The 16654-nt window shown below is 46.8% G+C and overlaps 1 protein-coding gene and 1 non-coding gene across 9 annotated transcripts in view; both read left to right on the forward strand.

Moving 5' to 3' along the window:
* Positions 1-16654, forward strand: part of RERE (arginine-glutamic acid dipeptide repeats) — a 429014-nt gene that overhangs the window by 395121 nt on the left and 17239 nt on the right. The gene's annotated exons all lie outside the window — the stretch shown is intronic.
* Positions 1264-1370, forward strand: LOC117202403 (U6 spliceosomal RNA). Its single transcript, XR_004484742.1, has one exon. It is a non-coding gene; the product is annotated as a U6 spliceosomal RNA (small nuclear RNA).

The raw sequence follows: 16654 nt of genomic DNA on the forward strand, positions 1-16654 counted from the left end.
GTTTCTGTTGACTGAAGCTTCCAGTAGCCCTTCAAACTACAAACAAAAATGAAGGGAGTTAAAGAAGGTAGTCTTATATCTTCATGTGTTTTCTTGAGATATTTTAAACTTCAGTTTATATGGTTTCCATTTTTACCAGGACACTAGTAAATCTATAATTAATTTGATGCCATTAAACTCTTATTGATTAAATCATCTCCGGTTTATTTGGTTGCTCGGCTCTGGGTGCACCAGAGTTGAGCGTTATTGTTTTATCTTACCTGTGCTGCTCAGCTGACGTTAATAACAGAAATGAAGTCTTTGTGCTTGGGTCTCTTTGTTGGGAGGGGCCCAATATGCCAATGATATAGAGTATTTTGTATTACTGTTAAAGTATCTTGACCTGTTAGGGCCAGAAATCAGCCCCATTTCATAAGTAGAATTAAATAAGACATGAAGAAGGAGTGTTCAACCAGAGCAATGTAGCAGGTATTGAGGCTGAGTCAGCAAGAGAAAGGCCACTAGGCCACTGCTTGCTGTCATGCTGTGGCTCTGATTGGAAAAGCCCAAAAGATGCAGATGCTGTGACTCAGGCCTCCCCAAAGAGGACGCCGCATCTTCCTTGGCTTTTTTTTTTTTTTTTTTTGCAGTACACAGGCCTCTCACTGCTGTGGCTGCGCAGGCTCAGCGGCCATGGCTCACGGGCCCAGCCGCTCCGCGGCATGTGGGATCTTCCCGGACCGGGGCACGAACCCGTGTCCCCTGCATCGGCAGGCGGACGCTCAACCACTGCACCACCAGGGAAGCCCTTCCTTGGCATTTTTTCCCCTTAATGGGGATAGAGATAAGAACTGTTATATTTGGATCCTTCCAGAACAGTTGGTGGAGAACAAAGAGCTTAACAAACAGTTAAGGAAAAGGCTTAAGACTAAAAAGTTCGCAGAAATGCCTGGAAAGGTAAGATAAAGTAGAGTAAAGTGTAGGACAGTTTCTGGCAAACCAGTATCATCTTGGCGGGCTGCGTGGTCACTTCGGGGACTTATCCTGTGGAGGTCCCGTCTGAGCGTCTCCCCCTTCCTTCTTATGACAACAAGCCACCCACAGGCTCCTTCTCCCACCTCGTGGTAAACGTCATTCCTTTTATTAGTGTACATCTTCACTGGGTAGTGGGTAGCGTCATCTTCACTGGGTGATATCAAACTGTGTTTTTGACCAAGCTCTACATAGTTTAAGATTCTTAATATTATTTTCTGTGAAACAGAGGCCCTTTAAAATGATCGCTGAGTGCTCACTTCGGCGGCACATATACTAAAATTGGAACGATACAGAGAAGATTAGCATGGCCCCTGCGCAAGGATGACACGCAAATTCGTGAAGCGTTCCATATTTTTCTCCCTCAAAAAAATAAATTACCTGACCTTTAAAAAAAAAAAAAATGATCGCTGAGATGGCACATCGCACTCTTTGCAGCCGTGTCTGTGCACGTCACTTGCATTGGTCAGACAGCTGCTTCACGAATGGCTGAAACTTTCCGGACAGGACGGCCCAATTGATAAAAACGTTGCATCACAGCCTTACTCTTGGCATACTGGCTTAACAAGTGCTGCCCCTAACTCCTTAGGGTCTCCACATCCCTTAGAGATGGACTCCACTGCTCGCGGGAGTTATGAATACTCTGGGTCCATGATTAAAGCTGCTGTGCTAAGAGGAAAGATGGGGGTGATGTGGGCGGTCCTCAGAGCGGGTGTTGAGTGTTGATAGGGAAGAACCAATGTTTTATCTTCGCTGGATTTTTAGAAGGCTAGAAATGAAAAATGAGACCCAGGGGAGAGGAAAAATGGTGCTTTCTCAGCTGGTTACATATATTCAGTATCCAGGTTAGGGAAGATACCAGACTAAAAAAAGATAAAGGATTGGTTAGATTAGACTTTTTTGATTTTTCAAATATTTGATATTTTGCTGAATACTATTCTTACAGTGCACTCTGAGTTTTTTTATCTCAAAAAAAAAATGAAGCATTATGCTTAACTTGTAACTTCTTGAGCATATACATTTTTTTAGGTTATTTCCTAAAAAGATCAGTCAAGTTGGTATTAGATTCTCTTGTATCCATTCATTTTGCAAGTATTTATTTATTTATTTTTGCTGTACACGGGCCTCTCACTGTTGTGGCCTCTCCCGTTGCGGAGCACAGGCTCCGGACGCTCAGGCTCAGCGGCCATGGCTCATGGGCCCAGCCGCTCCGCGGCATGTGGGACCTTCCCGGACCGGGGCACGAACCTGCGTCCCCTGCATCGGCAGGCGGACTCTCAACCACTGCGCCACCAGGGAAGCCCTTGTGCAAGTATCTATTGATGATCTACAGAATGGTGAACATTGTGTTAGGTGCTAGGAGTATAGCAATCAACAAAATGATATGTTCCCTGACTGATGGAATTTTAAATCTGTAAGAAGACATATTAAGTGAACAGTCTTTTAAGTATCGATATATAATTATAACTCCTGATGTGTACTATGAAGGAAAAGTACTAGAAGTATAATATAACAGAGGGACCTAACTTCAGTGAACATATGTGTAAAGATGTTTCATTTAGATTAGGACCCCAGGGATGAAGGGGGAAGGATGGAATCAGAAGAGCCCCCTCAGGCCAAGGGACCAAGTTGTACAGAAGCCCTGGAATAGGATGAGCTTGGAACTCAGGTGGAGCTAAAGGAAAATAAATGTAGTGGTAGTACGGAGAACGGTGAAGGGGGCAGTAGAAGCGCCGGGGAGGGGTCGGATCACGGTGACCTTGCAGGCTCTGGCAGTAGTAATAGCGTGTCCTGAGGCCCTCTGATGTGCCAGACTCTCCTTGGTCCTTTACATGCATTGATTCATGGACCTCATAGACAAGAGACCGTGTAACTTGCCCACGTTTATACAGTGGTGTAGCCAAGATTTGATCTCAAGCAGTCTGGCTTCAGAATCCATGCTCTTGAACACTTCATTATGTTTTAATACTAAGAAACATGATAAGCCATTAAAGAATTTCAAACAGGGAAGGGACATTAGATTTGGGGTTTTTTCCCCCTATTTATTTATTTATTTACTTACTTACTTATTTGCTTACTTACTTACTTACAAGATGCAGGATGGAAAATGTGTTGTAGCAGATCAAGAGTGTGGACAGAGAGAAGCCGGGCAGCAGCCTGGCCTCTTGCGTGCTTGTCTGCCCCACTGGGCTTCACTGAAGTAGGTGTATCCACTGAGCCAGAGAACAACACCACCTTAAATAGATGAGTGGGGTGGCGAGGAGGTTTCTCAAAGGGCTGGGAGTGAAGAGCAAGACAGTGATATGCCACACCCAGGAGGCATTGTGGGTGCGGGTTTAGAACCTCGTCTCTCCAGGTACATATTGAATTTTCCAGGTTTTGCACAAACAAAAGAGTAGGTTGACTTGACTTCACAGACATATTCTTCACACCACTTGAGCCTGCTTGTCCTGTAGATTAATTTTGGAAACTGTTGACATCTATAGAGTCATTTGGGGCCTTATCTAGAAGCACAGCTCTGCTTATTTTAAGGTGATTTGGATCATTTTAAAGACTAACCTGGGGGAGAGGGGCTTCACGTCATCCTTCCCAGCATACACGTGGTTTCTAAGGAGTGTCACTTTATAAAAGCACTGCACTTTCCGTAAAATATTACAGCACTCAGGGAAACAGTGACCTGACACTGGGGGGTGGATAAGAGAAGGAGAGGTCTCAGACCTGAGGCCCACTTCTGGTTTTGAAGAGCTCGCACACAGGCAGATGCAGGAAATCAAAGTGTGAGCAGCCCCGCAGTGGATATGCTGCGGGGGCTTGGACGGCACCCCTAGTGCGGACGGACACTCGGGGGTGGGAAGGTGGGAGCAGGTGGAGGCACAGCTCTGAGCAGAAGCAGTTGAGCAGGGGCAGAGTAAGCCCTCACGCTGCGCTGCTGTCTGATGAGCAGGAGGTACCTGCCTGTGACTTCCAAACTCTCTGGAGAGTTGAGAAACCTTTCTAATATGGCGGAGTTGGAATGTTTGACGGTCTTCTGGGTAGCTTTTGTTCTGGTTAATATTGAGGAGTTAGAAAAGAATCTTTATGAAATATGTGTTTGGTATAAAAATAAGAACATATGAATTCCCGTGTACCACCACAGAGCTGCCGGTTGCAGGAGTGTTCCCTCCCCAGTCCAGTTCCCCTCCTCTCCACTCAGAGGTGACCACTATCCTGAACAGTCTGTTTTTACTCCCTTTCCTTTTCTTTATGGTTTTGCCTCAAATATTTGTATCCGTACACAATATATTGTTTAGTTTTGCATGTTTTTGAACTGTATGTAAATGGAATTGTGGAGGAAGAATATGCTTCTGCACCTTGCTCTTTTCACTCACCTTTATCCTGGGATTCCACTATGTCATTTGTAGTTCTACAGGGTTTCACAGCATTGTATGACTATAACACATTTTACTTTTCTCCTGTTGACGGACATTTCAGTTTGTTCCAGATTTTTTTGCTCTTGCATACGGTTCTGCCATCCATGTCTCCTGGTATGTTTGTAAGAGGAATTCTTTAGGGATACCTAGGACTAGAATGTCTGGGTTTTGGTATGCCGATCTTCTCATTTACTAAAGCCAGTTATTTCCAGCTGCATATGAGTTCCGGTAATTTCACTTCCTTGCCAACACTTTGACAGAGTCAGGCATTAAAGTGTTTGCTACTATTGTGAGTTTGAAACATCTCAGAGTAGTTTTAACTTGTATTTTCCCGATAACTGCTGATATAGCGCATCTTGTCATGCGTTTATTAGTCATTTGTTTCCTCTTCCATGAAGGACCTGTGTGTAAATCTTTTGCTCGTTTTTCAGTTGAATTTCTTTTTCTTTTTGATTTGTAAGAGTTCTAGATGATCCTTATTTAAAAACAAAAAATCTGTGTTGCAAATGCACTTCCAGTTTGTGGCTTATCTTTTCATGTTCTTTGCGGGAGAACTAGTATGTTTTTAATTTTTATGGAATTAAGTGTATCAGTCTTTATGATTTGAATTTGTAGTATTTAAGGAATCTTTCTTCATGGTTGTAAAGGCAGTCTCCTATATTTATTGTCTTTTAAGAGTTTTATAATTTTACATTTATATATGTCTTTAATCCCCTGGAATTGGTTATTGTATGAGGTAGGGGACAACATTTATTTATTTATTGGCTGCATTGGGTCTTCGTTGCTGCGCGCGGGCTTTCTCTAGTTGTGGTGAGCGGGGGCTACTCTTCATTGCTGTGCATGGGCTTCTCATTGCGGCGGCTTCTCTTGTTGCAGAGCACGGGCTCTAGGCACGTGGGCTCAGTAGTTGTGGCTCGCAGGCTCTAGAGTGCAGGCTCAGTAGTTGTGGCGCATGGTCTTAGTTGCTCTGTGGCACGTGGGATCTTCCAAGGGACCAGGGAGTGAACCTGTGTCCTCTGCATTGGCAGGTGGATTCTTAATCACTTCGCCTCCAGGGAAGTCCCTTATTTTTTTTTAATGTGTATAACCAGGTGTCCCAGTACCACCTGTTGAGAAGTCCAGCCTTTCTCCACTAATTTATATCACCTGCTATGTCAGAAACGAAATTTCTAGCAGTGCATGAATCCATTTCTGGGCTCTGTTTTGCTCCATTGGTCTGTTTACTTCTGTGCCAGCACCTACCTCACTGTCTGGCTTTAGAAGAATTGTTGACATTTGGTGTGGCAAGTCCCTCACCTTGCTCTTCTTTTTCAGGAATATCTTGGTTATTGGCCCTTTGCTCTTTAAAGTTTTTGGAATCAGCTCGTTTCGCTCCACAACCTAAACAGTTGGCATTTTGAATGAAATTGCATCGAATTGGGTCTCTAGATCCGTTTGCGTTTTGGGCTTTCCTTACTCCCCTTCCTACTTTCCTGACGGTCCCTTCTGGTCACATTATGAAATATTTCTTCACACTTCCCTGCATCCGAAATTGCAGGCTGCCCTTGAGAGGACAGAGAATAGATTTCAAAACCTTTGTCCTTTACGTTAAGCCTTTGAGGTAAACTTTGCTAGAAAATTTAGCCCTAAGAATTTGGGGCCACTGCTCAATTTGCTGCCTCCAGAAAGGAAGCTGGCTCTTTGGAATTCTGCCTTGGCTGTGTTTCAGAGTCCAGTGTTGTGGAGGGGGTAGGACTTGCTTGTGCGGCTTTAATGTCTTTTATGGGACAGTGCCGCACGAGCTAAGGGGAGCTCAGGAACGCTCTTATTAGTAGTGATCCCAAATGTGGGAAGTAGATCTTGGCTTGTAATTAGAAAGGTTCCTGGGAAGTTTTCTTGGCTCCATTTTCTCCTTGAGATTTATACAGGGCACAGCAGCAATTTTTTTTTTTTTTTTTTACTTTTTTTTATTGTCTTTCTAACTCAAGAATAATTTTTAAGGAGAGATTAGCTGACTATAGTATCACACGTTTTCTTAAATACGCTGGTATTTTGACCGATTGGGACAGAAGTGCACCTTAAATTCATGAAAATTCCTTTGCTTCCCTGCTTAGAAGCTTGGAAGCTGCTGCTACTTTGCATTTCTTTTGACTCCTCTGAGCCAGGATTTATTGGGGGTAGAAATCTTCCCTTCTGGAGATAAAGCTCACCAAGTAGCTGATCCGGCCTCCTCAGTCCATGGGTTTGTGTTGTCTTGTGTTGTTTTGCCACCAGGAGCTAGAAGTACAACATTATCTGATTTTTTTTTTTTTTTTTTTTTTTTGCAATCTGATATTCGTAAGGGTCCTTTTGGCACCCATGGAATTCCTGTATCTCCTTTGTGAATTAGCATGAAGCAGGGTTTAACGTTTCTCAGTAACCTGTCCCACTACCATTCGATTTTTAGGAATTTGTCTAGGCCTTCCTTGTATCGTTTTTTGACTTCCCAGGGGCTGTGCTTTTCCTGGGGCTTCCTGAGGAGACCTGACTCTCTGTCTGGGCAGAGGGCAAGCAGGCAGCCGGAGACTCTGAAAGGAGGGGCCATGGGACATCATTAAAGTCATTTAATGACGAGTCAGCTCAGTTATTATACTGTGGCAGGTATTGGTATTATTCATTCAACTATTTATGTGTGTAATTGCTTTTGATTTGATTTCAGACAATGAATGTGTTAAATCCTAAAACACGGAACATTTGGGAGCTACATTTTCCCCTCTGCTTCTTCTGAAGTGCAGCAAGGCCACACTTGACCTAGTCTGGCTGGGAATTCCGGGAATGGAAGGTGGTGGACCTGATCCTGAGGCCCGGCAGGAATAGCTCTGAGGAGCTGCTGTCGGGCAGGCAGGCCCTGGAGGAGCATGTGGGCAAGCGAGACTTGGCGGAAGCTGCTTTGGGGTCATTTTTAGAGTGTTGTTGAAGTGATTGTGGTCATTTCATCAGTTGAGAAGTGACATGGCATGTTGATGGCCAGTTGTTAACCTCTGTTACCTGGGAGCAATAGCCACATTCCATTATCTCTCCTGCCCAGGGAGTGAGACATAAAGTTTAGTTGGGACTTACTAGAAATTAAGTCATAGAACTAAAAAACATAAAGCTTGACCACTTTATTAGCAGCCTTTTTGGAACAGGCGAGTAGAAGTGTACAGAACTGTGCTGCTTCCTGTCACTAGACGGAGCAAAAGAAAATGTCTTCAAAGCATCTGGTTGTGACATCAGAGCTTTTCTGATCATACGTGACGAGAATTTTTAAGTGGTGCAAATCAGGCCAGTTTTCCTCTTATCTGGGGTTAGTATATAGCCTTGTGTCTCTGCTGTTGTCTTAAGTAGCTAGCACTTGCTTCTTTATTTGCTGCCATAATGTGAGTCACCGTTGAAATGATTGCTTGAGTTCCCAGGAGAGGATCCCTACTTTTAATTATTAACACAGTGTTAGGATGTAGGGGCTTTAGTACCCCCAAAGCATCTAGAACAGCACATTAATTTTCTGGACATATCAGCACAGTCCCTTTAGTGGGAGAGCATTGTAGAATTGACCTGGTGTCCTGAGGGGAAAAAGTTGGACAGTGGGAAGAGGACATACGTAACTCAGGAGTAGGCTGAACTTCACAGACATCCCAGCTCACACGTTCCCTGATTACACAGCACGGAGTGGCAGAGAGACAGCCACAACGTGGAATAGATTGTAGATCCCAGACCCCCTGAGTCGGTGGGCCCAGGGATGCTGTGGGGTAATACAGCGAGTTGTTCAACATTTTTTCCCATCCTCAGCTCAGCATCAGAAACATAGATTCTTGGGGGCGGAGGGGAGGGGGGAAAAAAAAGAAACACAGATTCTTTCTAGCTTTAACTCTTGGAGAGTCTTTTCAACTTTCTTTCTGCTTAAAGAGTTTGTGATCTAAGCCAGCAGTTTTCATTCTGGGGTTTGGGACATTATTATATTCCACATTTTCATAAGAGAGTATTTTTAAAGTTCACTAACAAAGTTCACTGTAATTAATGTTCTTTGGGACTTTTAAGAGTGGAGTGACGGTGTCATGAAGTTAAATAATGGGGTGTTGCAAGTCCCCCAAGCTGGACCTTTCCAACTTGTCTATTAAAGCTAATTCTGCGTTGAAGTGTAGGGACAACTGGTAAACCCCAGAGTAGTCTGCTGCAGATTAGCAGGTCCATTCTCTTAGATCATTCCTGCTGAAATGAGTAGTGATACTACATGTTCTCATTCTCGTGATGCTTATCTAAGAATGGAAGCTGCTGCTGGGCAGATACAGGACTTTTTCAGTTGCCTCAATGAGGCTTTTAGGTAGGTATATGTTCTGGTGGTTCTACTTGGGGGCTTTGGGGAGAATGCTGACCTTTGACCTGTGCTGTCTTTCATACCATGAACTTGCCCAGAACACCATTATCATTCGCTACGCCTAACATTCCCTTATTCTTTGACTATATAAAGTGTCTAGTTTGGGGGGGAACATATTAGAAGAAGGAAGTCAGTTACAGAAACCATTCTTTGGAAGATTGTTTTTTTAATTCAGTTAATTAAACTAGTCCCTTAAGTTGAACTTAGTTTTAAGTTTCTAGTCCTTTTCCCAAATGGAAAGAGAATAAACGTCATGGCTGTCATTTATTAAGCATATGTGTCAGGCCCCTCTTAGGCATTTCAGTCCTAACCACAGCCTTGTAAAGGAGGGAGCTACCATTGAACCTTCCCTAGTTTACAGATGAGGAAATAGAGTTTCAGAGAGGTTAACGAGCCTTCCCATGGACACATAGCTGGTCATGGAGGGCTGGGGAGAACTCGGTACAGCACTGGGGTGCTGGCTCCTGAAGCCTGTGTGTTGGCGTCACTGGTTTCGAGGTTAGATTCTGGCTCATGGTACTGTTGTGGTTTGTGCTGCATGTGGGTTAACGGGTGCAGGCGAGAAGTGGTCATTTGTGGCAGAAGGTGGTGACCTGGGATATGTGGTTCTCGTTTGGCCACACTGGTGAGGTTTCTGGCATTACCAGGGCTCGACTATGTGCCTGTGGCTCCCAGGGATGGGCATGGCCAGCCCACAAGTACAGCGAGTGCATCTCTTAGGCCAGTGTAAGCATTTGAACCATTCAGGTCCCTGTTGCTTCTTGAATACAGTTGTACTCGTCACCCATTTCAGCTCAATTCTGCTTTTTTTTTTTTTTTTTATCCTGAGTCAGAATTTTTAAAAATATTTAATGCTTTTGCTGTTTCTAGAAATGCTGAGTTTGCTTGCTCTCTCTTAGGACTTCGTGTTTCGTTTGTGACTGTGATACAGTTATTTTCCAGTCAGGCAAAAGAACAGGCATTGTAGCTGCTACCACCACTGGGACTTTTTGGTTTGTTTCAGTGTCGTGACCAACAGTTATGTATCTTTTACAGTAGGCCAAGCACTGTCCGAAGTGTTTTGTATGCATCAACTCTTCTTAATGTCACAGTTCAATGAGTGAGGTGCTATTCTCCGTTTTTAAAATGGGGACCAGCGCCTGAGGGATGTCTCTTTGGCAGTCCTGCTCTCTGCCCCAACTCTGGCTGCTCTCTCGGCAGAGTAGGGCCCTGTGGCCATGGGCTCAAGCCCGAAGTCGCCTCACAGAGAAATGTCTACCTTTCTGTTCTCCTTCACTGCAAAGGGTTTTGACTTCTTTGGGGAAGTGAAGCAGAACTGGATAAAGGCCGTTGCTGAGGCTTTCTGCAACTGGAAGCTCTTTAAGATTTTAAAGCTCTTGAATTAATGAAAAGTTTGACTTTTTAGCGTCATTTCTGGGACTCAGGTTTAGGTAATAAGAATGCAAAGCTCATCTGTCAGTGTCTTCCCGTCGTGTCACTTTTTGTTACAAAAGGCCAGTGCCCAAGAGTGACCTTTTAGCAACACGTGGGGCATGAGGGAAAATTTCCCAAGAGTGGGCCAAGAACACCTTCACGTCTTGGGCCGGTCTCAACATAAAGTCGGGAGTAGTTTGGGGGACTTCCCTGGCTGTCCAGTGGATAAGACTCCACGCTTCCAATGCAGGGGACACAGGTCTGATCCCTGGTTGGGGAACTAAGATCCCACATGCCGTGAGGCGCGGCTAAAATAAAAGGGAGTGGTCCAGGTATCCCCCGGGAGCACCCCTCCCTCTTCCTGCCACACCCCATATCAGTCCAGGGGAGAGGGGGTAGCTAGAGTGGGGTGACTGCAGCCACCCAGGATGGCAACATTGGTGATTTGTCTCCAGAATGAGATTGCGGGATTTGGATGCACACAAGGCGTGCTGATTATAAGTTTGCACCATGTCACCCAAGAGGGAAGGGATCCCAGTCAGCCCTAGAGAGTCGTCCCTACCATACAGTTTGTTTCAGAGATCTAGCTCCATCCAGTGTTTTAAAGACGTCGGTTAGATGGCCAAGGAAGCTTCCAGCTCCCCTCTGGGCAGATGGCCAAGGAAGCTTCCAGCTCCCCTCTGGGCAGTCAGCCCCACGGTGGCAGCATGATCTTCCCGAGCCCCTTCGGGCTGGGGATGCTGCCAAGGGAGCCTAAGGGGCCCCTGAGAGGAGCGACCCACCCGTGCGTCCTCACAGGCTCCACACCTGCAGCGGCCTCCCGCAGGGGCCAGCCCCCCAGCCCCTGACGGGGAGCCCTGAGGAGGCCTAGACAGGAACCTGGGCCGGGCCGGGGGCACGGGGAGCCCTCCGAGCCCACACTACGAGCTGTGGCGAGGGATCCGCAAGTCGTTTTCATAAACTACAGCCCAAAGCCCTAGTGGGTCACATTGCACGTGTGTTCTGAGCTACAGCGAGCGCGTTCGCGTGAGTCACCTGCACGATGCTTGGAGACCCCCTGGAACCCGGAGCAGCTGTGGTCACGGTGCCCAGCACACCTGCTCGTCCTGGGAGCGCAGACTGAGTGACCTTTCCTTCCTCCGATGGCAACCTCATGGGGGGTGGCATAGGCTGTTTCCTGGGGGGCCTCGGGGGGGGCGGGTGCTCCCCTCGTGTTCTGCCGGCAGCTGTCTGTCCATCCTGCGGTCCCCTTTCTTCCCACCTCGTCTGCCCAGGTGAGCTAAGTGTCCTGCACCCCAGGCATCTGTGAGGTGTTCTAGACTTGGGCTGCTTCTCCTGGGTCGTAGTGAAGCGGTGGTGAGGAAACCCGTGTGGAAATCTGCCACCCAGAGCTGCTAGGATCAGCTGGGAGATGTGGCCCCCACTGGTAGGGGCCTGCGTGGCCGGTTTCCTTACCGCTTTCCCACACTGCTGCTCCTCGTTGGTACTCTCTTTACCCCCCAGCAAACTCTGGTGTCCTCCGCCTCCCCTGCTGGCAGTCTTCTCGCAGCTGGAGGAGTTTGAGGTCCCCTCACCTCCTCTCCTAGGAGCTAACCATGAAGGAACAGGCACAGGAATTGGGGGGCGGGACACCTCAGCCGGAACAGCTTGTGTGTAGAGAGCTGCTGACCCCTCGGCCTCCTCCCTGGATTTCTTTTGTGCTAAAAGCTGCCATGAAGCAACTGCTGGCCGCGTGTGAGAGACGGGAGCACAGAGAAGCACAGGTTTGGTTTGCAGGCTTGTCTGGATTTTTCGGAGATCTTTGCCTTAGGTTAAATGCAAAATTCAAGTGAAAGACATGGCACGTTTCGCATCTGGGATGCTGTACTGTAACTGTGTTTTTGTGCTTTGAAGAGCAATCTTTGCTTCTGTTCCTTTTATTAAACAAATGTGATAGAATGACAAAATTAAATACCCCTTTCCCTCCTTTCTTTGTAATGAGGAAATCTATCCTTTATTTCAAAATTCAACTTGCAGAAATTGATTGTACTTGATAATTTGCTGTGCGTCCCTAAAAGGCATAAAATAGAAGAAGCAGTGTTGCTACAGTAGCTGCTCTCGTTCTCTGGCAGTCATTACAGGTTTTCCAGTACAAACACGTTGTCTCCTGACTGTCCTTTCTGAGCTCAAAAACGGCTTTCCCTCCAGCCCCGTTATTCAGTTATCACCTCGGGAAATGCACAGATATAACTGATGATCCCTTTAAAACGTCCTGTAGCATGCCACCCTCTCCCATCCTTCATCTTTTGTCCCATTCCTGTCATTAAATGTTGCATTGCCAATGTATATTTTATAGGGTGACCCTGGCGGATGTCACTTTGATACTGTGCAGGGATAATAAGATTGCACAGACAATGAAAGGCCGATAAATAGAAAAATGTTTACGAGACAGAGAATGGCGGTTTTAACAGTTTTATGGCTTTCTTTTTCCCCTCTCTCTTCTCCCCCTTTGCTGGTAGAATTGTGGTTTTGTTACAGGAACTAGAAAACATTAAGAAGGGTGATGTGGTGATAGACCCGATGGCGGTGAAATCCCACTTGCCCTGTTGCTGAACCCCAATAAAGTGAATTCAGGAAATAATGAAGTATTCAGCTTGTGGGAGAGAAAACCTATTTCAGTGAATGAATTCTTGAGGTTTGGGAGGCCCTACAGAGAAAACGAGACTCCTGGTGTTGACGTTATTATATTGAAAATGTTAACAGTCTGTATTTAAACAAACACCCCAGTAAAACCAAAAATAAAGGCCCCCCCTGTGGGTGCTTCTGCGGGGATCCGTGTTAAGCAAAGGCGGTGGGTCACGTGCTGTGCCAGAGGCTGATGTGGGCCCCGCACGTGGCTGGGAGCCCTTCAGTTCAGGCTGGGCTTTAGACCAATTCGTGATGGTGTTGATCTGTGTCTTCAAATGAGCCATTTCCAGACCTGTTACTTACGTTTGGTTACTGTTGTTGTTTTTGGTGAAGTGGCAGAACCTTCTGCGGGGGCTCAGTTGGTGGTTTAATGGAGCCGCTTGGGGAGGAGGCAGCAAGAGTGGAGGCTCATGGGCTCCCCTGAGTGGCCCATGAGTCACAGTTGGAAGTCGCCGCTTTACTTACGTGCCTCTAGCTGGAAGTAGTTTGGAAGGATGCCCTGTAGCATGTGCAGAAGTCTTTTCTTGAGGGACTCTACAGGATCTAAACTCTCAAGCTTCCTTGGGGAATGAAGAGTCACTGCTTTGGGGTGAAGAGGTGTGTGAAGGCCCTTTGCTCGGCACGGGTCTGTGACATTTGTAGCCTAGAGCGAGAAGTGGACAGAGGGCTTCTGGAACAGGGGCCCCTGGACGGCCCAAGGAGTGGCGAGCTGGTCAGGAGGGTGCCCGTGGCAGTGGGCCCCCAGAGTCCGTCCAGTCTTGTCCCTGCTGTCTGTTCTCGGTATGGGAAGTAGGACATGTTTCTCTGGGCTTGTGCATAATTCTGACTGTGCACTCGTGCCTACCAAATGTGTGTCTGACCTTGGTCCCCCCAAGAGTTGCTTCAGGCGGGTGCGGTTCTGTAATTCATGGGGGGAAGGCCGGCTGCCTGTTGTGATCAGGGATGCACAGTGCTCCTCTGTGCTCTTCAGCCACCACTATCCAGGCTCCAGTTAGTGGGTTTAAGATACTATAGAAATGAACTCTGCAGATCAAAGTTAACCCAAATTTGAGCCTCTGACTTTAAAAAAAAAATTGCTGTTTCCCCTTACTTCATAGCAGAGTGGTTAAGAACATAAGACTGGAGCCAGACCCCCAGGGCTGCCAACGGAAGCTGTGACCTCTTCTCCCTGTGGCTTGGTTGTTTCATTTGTAAAGCAGGGGTAATGAAGATGCGAGGGTACTATGAAGGCTAAATAAGTTAAAGTAGGGAAAGTGCATATTTATCGTGCTTAGCTATTGTTATTATAGATTTTATAGCCCAGTAAAAGGTGGTTTGTTGGTTTGTAAGTAAAGCTGCTGGTGAGGAAGTGGTGGCATTGGATTCCTAAGCCCACCCTCCCGCCAGCCCTGACGCCCACCTTTAGAGCAGCTGCTTCCAAGTGACCACGCATGCGCAAGGATCCAGTTTTCACTGGCCTGTGGGAAGTGAAAAATAAGAACAATGTAGTCATTTTGCATAACACTAAATATCAAATTAAGGAACCCTTATTTGGAGATTGTCTATCTTTTTCTGCTTTTTAGAGATAATGTCATTTCTTTTGTGAAATAATGGTGAGATGAGGCAGTTGTTTTCAGTGACCTTACTTGGCAAAATAAAAAGTTGGCAATCTTGTCCATTTCTGAAAAGTTTTACCCTTTTAGTGTTTGTTTCCAGTGACTTTTAGTTCTCAAGAAATACTCATTCTGTCAGATGTTTATTGAATACTCATTATATTCAAGATGATGCCCTAGACCTCTGGGGTGGGTCCCACAGATGAGGTGGACATAGACTTGGGGAGCTGGACAAGCTCATTCGTGGTTGCAGTCCGAGCGAGAGCCTGTGTGTACAGCACGGAGGAGTGAGACGACGTTGCAACGGCCTCGTGGTTGGCGAGACGGGTGAAGGAGGGCTTCGAGGAGAAGACGACATCTGGGATGGCCGGAGCCCTGCGTGGTGAGGAGGGCTTGGACCGGACATCAAGGAGACAGAGTAGTGAGCGGTTCACGGGGCTGCGTCCCGCCAGCAGCAGGAAAGCACCGAGGAACAGGGACTGGCCGTCGTGATTGGCATAAGCCAGAGACCATGAGAGGTGGGGAATGCAGTCAAAAGGTCTTCTGGGGACAGAGGGAAAGGCCTGGAGGAAGCAGCGAAGCAGCTGGGCATTTGTTCTGTAGGCCTCGAGGAGCCTTCAGTGATTCAGAGAGGAAAGTTGACGAGGTCAGAGCTGTGCTTTGGGAGGACTGACCTAGTCTCTGTGTGGAAGGGGACAAGCCAGCCCAGGACCGCAGGTCTGGACATCCGCGTGAAGGTGTGGGACCAGAGGTAGGATCTGCAGGTGGCTGAGGTCAGCAGCGAAAGAAGTGTAGAGCTTAGGAAATCTCTACAATTTTGAGTTGAAAAAACCCAGATCTATTCCCATTCCTTCACAATGTTCACATGTAGTGGTGGTAATTGTTTAAAAAAAAAAGAAAAAAGAAAAGAATTTTTTCTTTCCTTTACCCTGCACAATTGAGATTTTAAACAGGGGCAGCAGAGTGCTTGGTTCAGGAATATCTCTGAGTGTCTTCACGTGGCCTTGTCGTTTTAACCAGTTACACCCAGGAGGCCTTCCCGGACTTCCAAAGTCTTGCCTTTCCTCCCTTCCCTTCGTCTCTCCAGGAAAGGAGCCGGATGTGGGTAAAGAGGGTAAGGAGCGTCGGGAGCCTGCCCCGAAGCAGGATACCCCCTCGCGCGGGGCTTCCTCCCGCATGGCCTGCTAGGTCAGAGGCTGTGGTTTTCTGCTGTGCGCCTTCAAGCATGTCATCGTCCTCGCAGATGCACTCCGAGACCACAGAGGTGGTGTTTAACAATTAGCAGCAGAGCCAGCTGGCTGGGGGCTCCTTTAGCGATTAGGGGATTCGGTTGGTTAACAAAAGGAGGAGCCCAGGACAGCATTGCTTTAATTACCAGAGTTGTTGTTGGAAGACAACCAGTTGCCTGCTGGAAAAAGATTTGTAAAGGTGGCTGCCCCTAAAGACAGTGGACGGTTCTACCCAGTGCCCGGCTGCTCACCTCAGATGTTCTAAACAGTTGTCAGATTCAGCCCTTGAATCCTCAGGGAGTGAAGGGAAAGAATGACTTGCGTGGGAGTCTGTGACAGGAAATTTAACTGACTTGCTTCACTACCCTTGGATTAGTAGTTTTTGCCAAGAAACAATGCAGCTGTAATTCCCAGGCAGAGGTGGCCATGGAAATCAGAGGGCCTGAGCTCGGCTCCGGTTAGAGCAGCTCTTCCCAGGAGACACTTCCCAGGCAGGCTTCCTAGCACCAGCTCCAGTGGCCACGGTGTCATTTCCTGGGGCCCTGGGTTGGGGAATGAAGCAGCTCGAAGCAACTCTGTGCCATGTTTCCTTCTCCCTCCTGCCCCACTGGGTTTGGGGCCTTGTTTCATAACTACTCATTGCTTCCTGGACCTTCTCCCTGGAAAAACACACTTTTTTTTTTAATTTTTTTTTTTTAAAGCTTTAGATCTCTCCGTAGTGGTGGGTTTCTTCATCCTTTTTACCTGGACCACCAAAGAAGGAGCCAGATGGCGACCGAAGGGCATTCTTCAAACAAGTTTTAGCAGAGGAACACCAGTCTGATGCTAATTGGCCATCGGCCTGCTGACTTCAGACGTTGTGTGGAGATCACTTAGCGGTGCTTGCTCCACATACTCAAGTTAAAATACTCATTTAGCGTCTGAACAGTAATAATATGTCTTAGAGAAATAAGATAATTC

This window comes from Orcinus orca, chromosome 1 (assembly GCF_937001465.1).
Source record: "Orcinus orca chromosome 1, mOrcOrc1.1, whole genome shotgun sequence".
NCBI lineage: Eukaryota > Metazoa > Chordata > Mammalia > Artiodactyla > Delphinidae > Orcinus > Orcinus orca.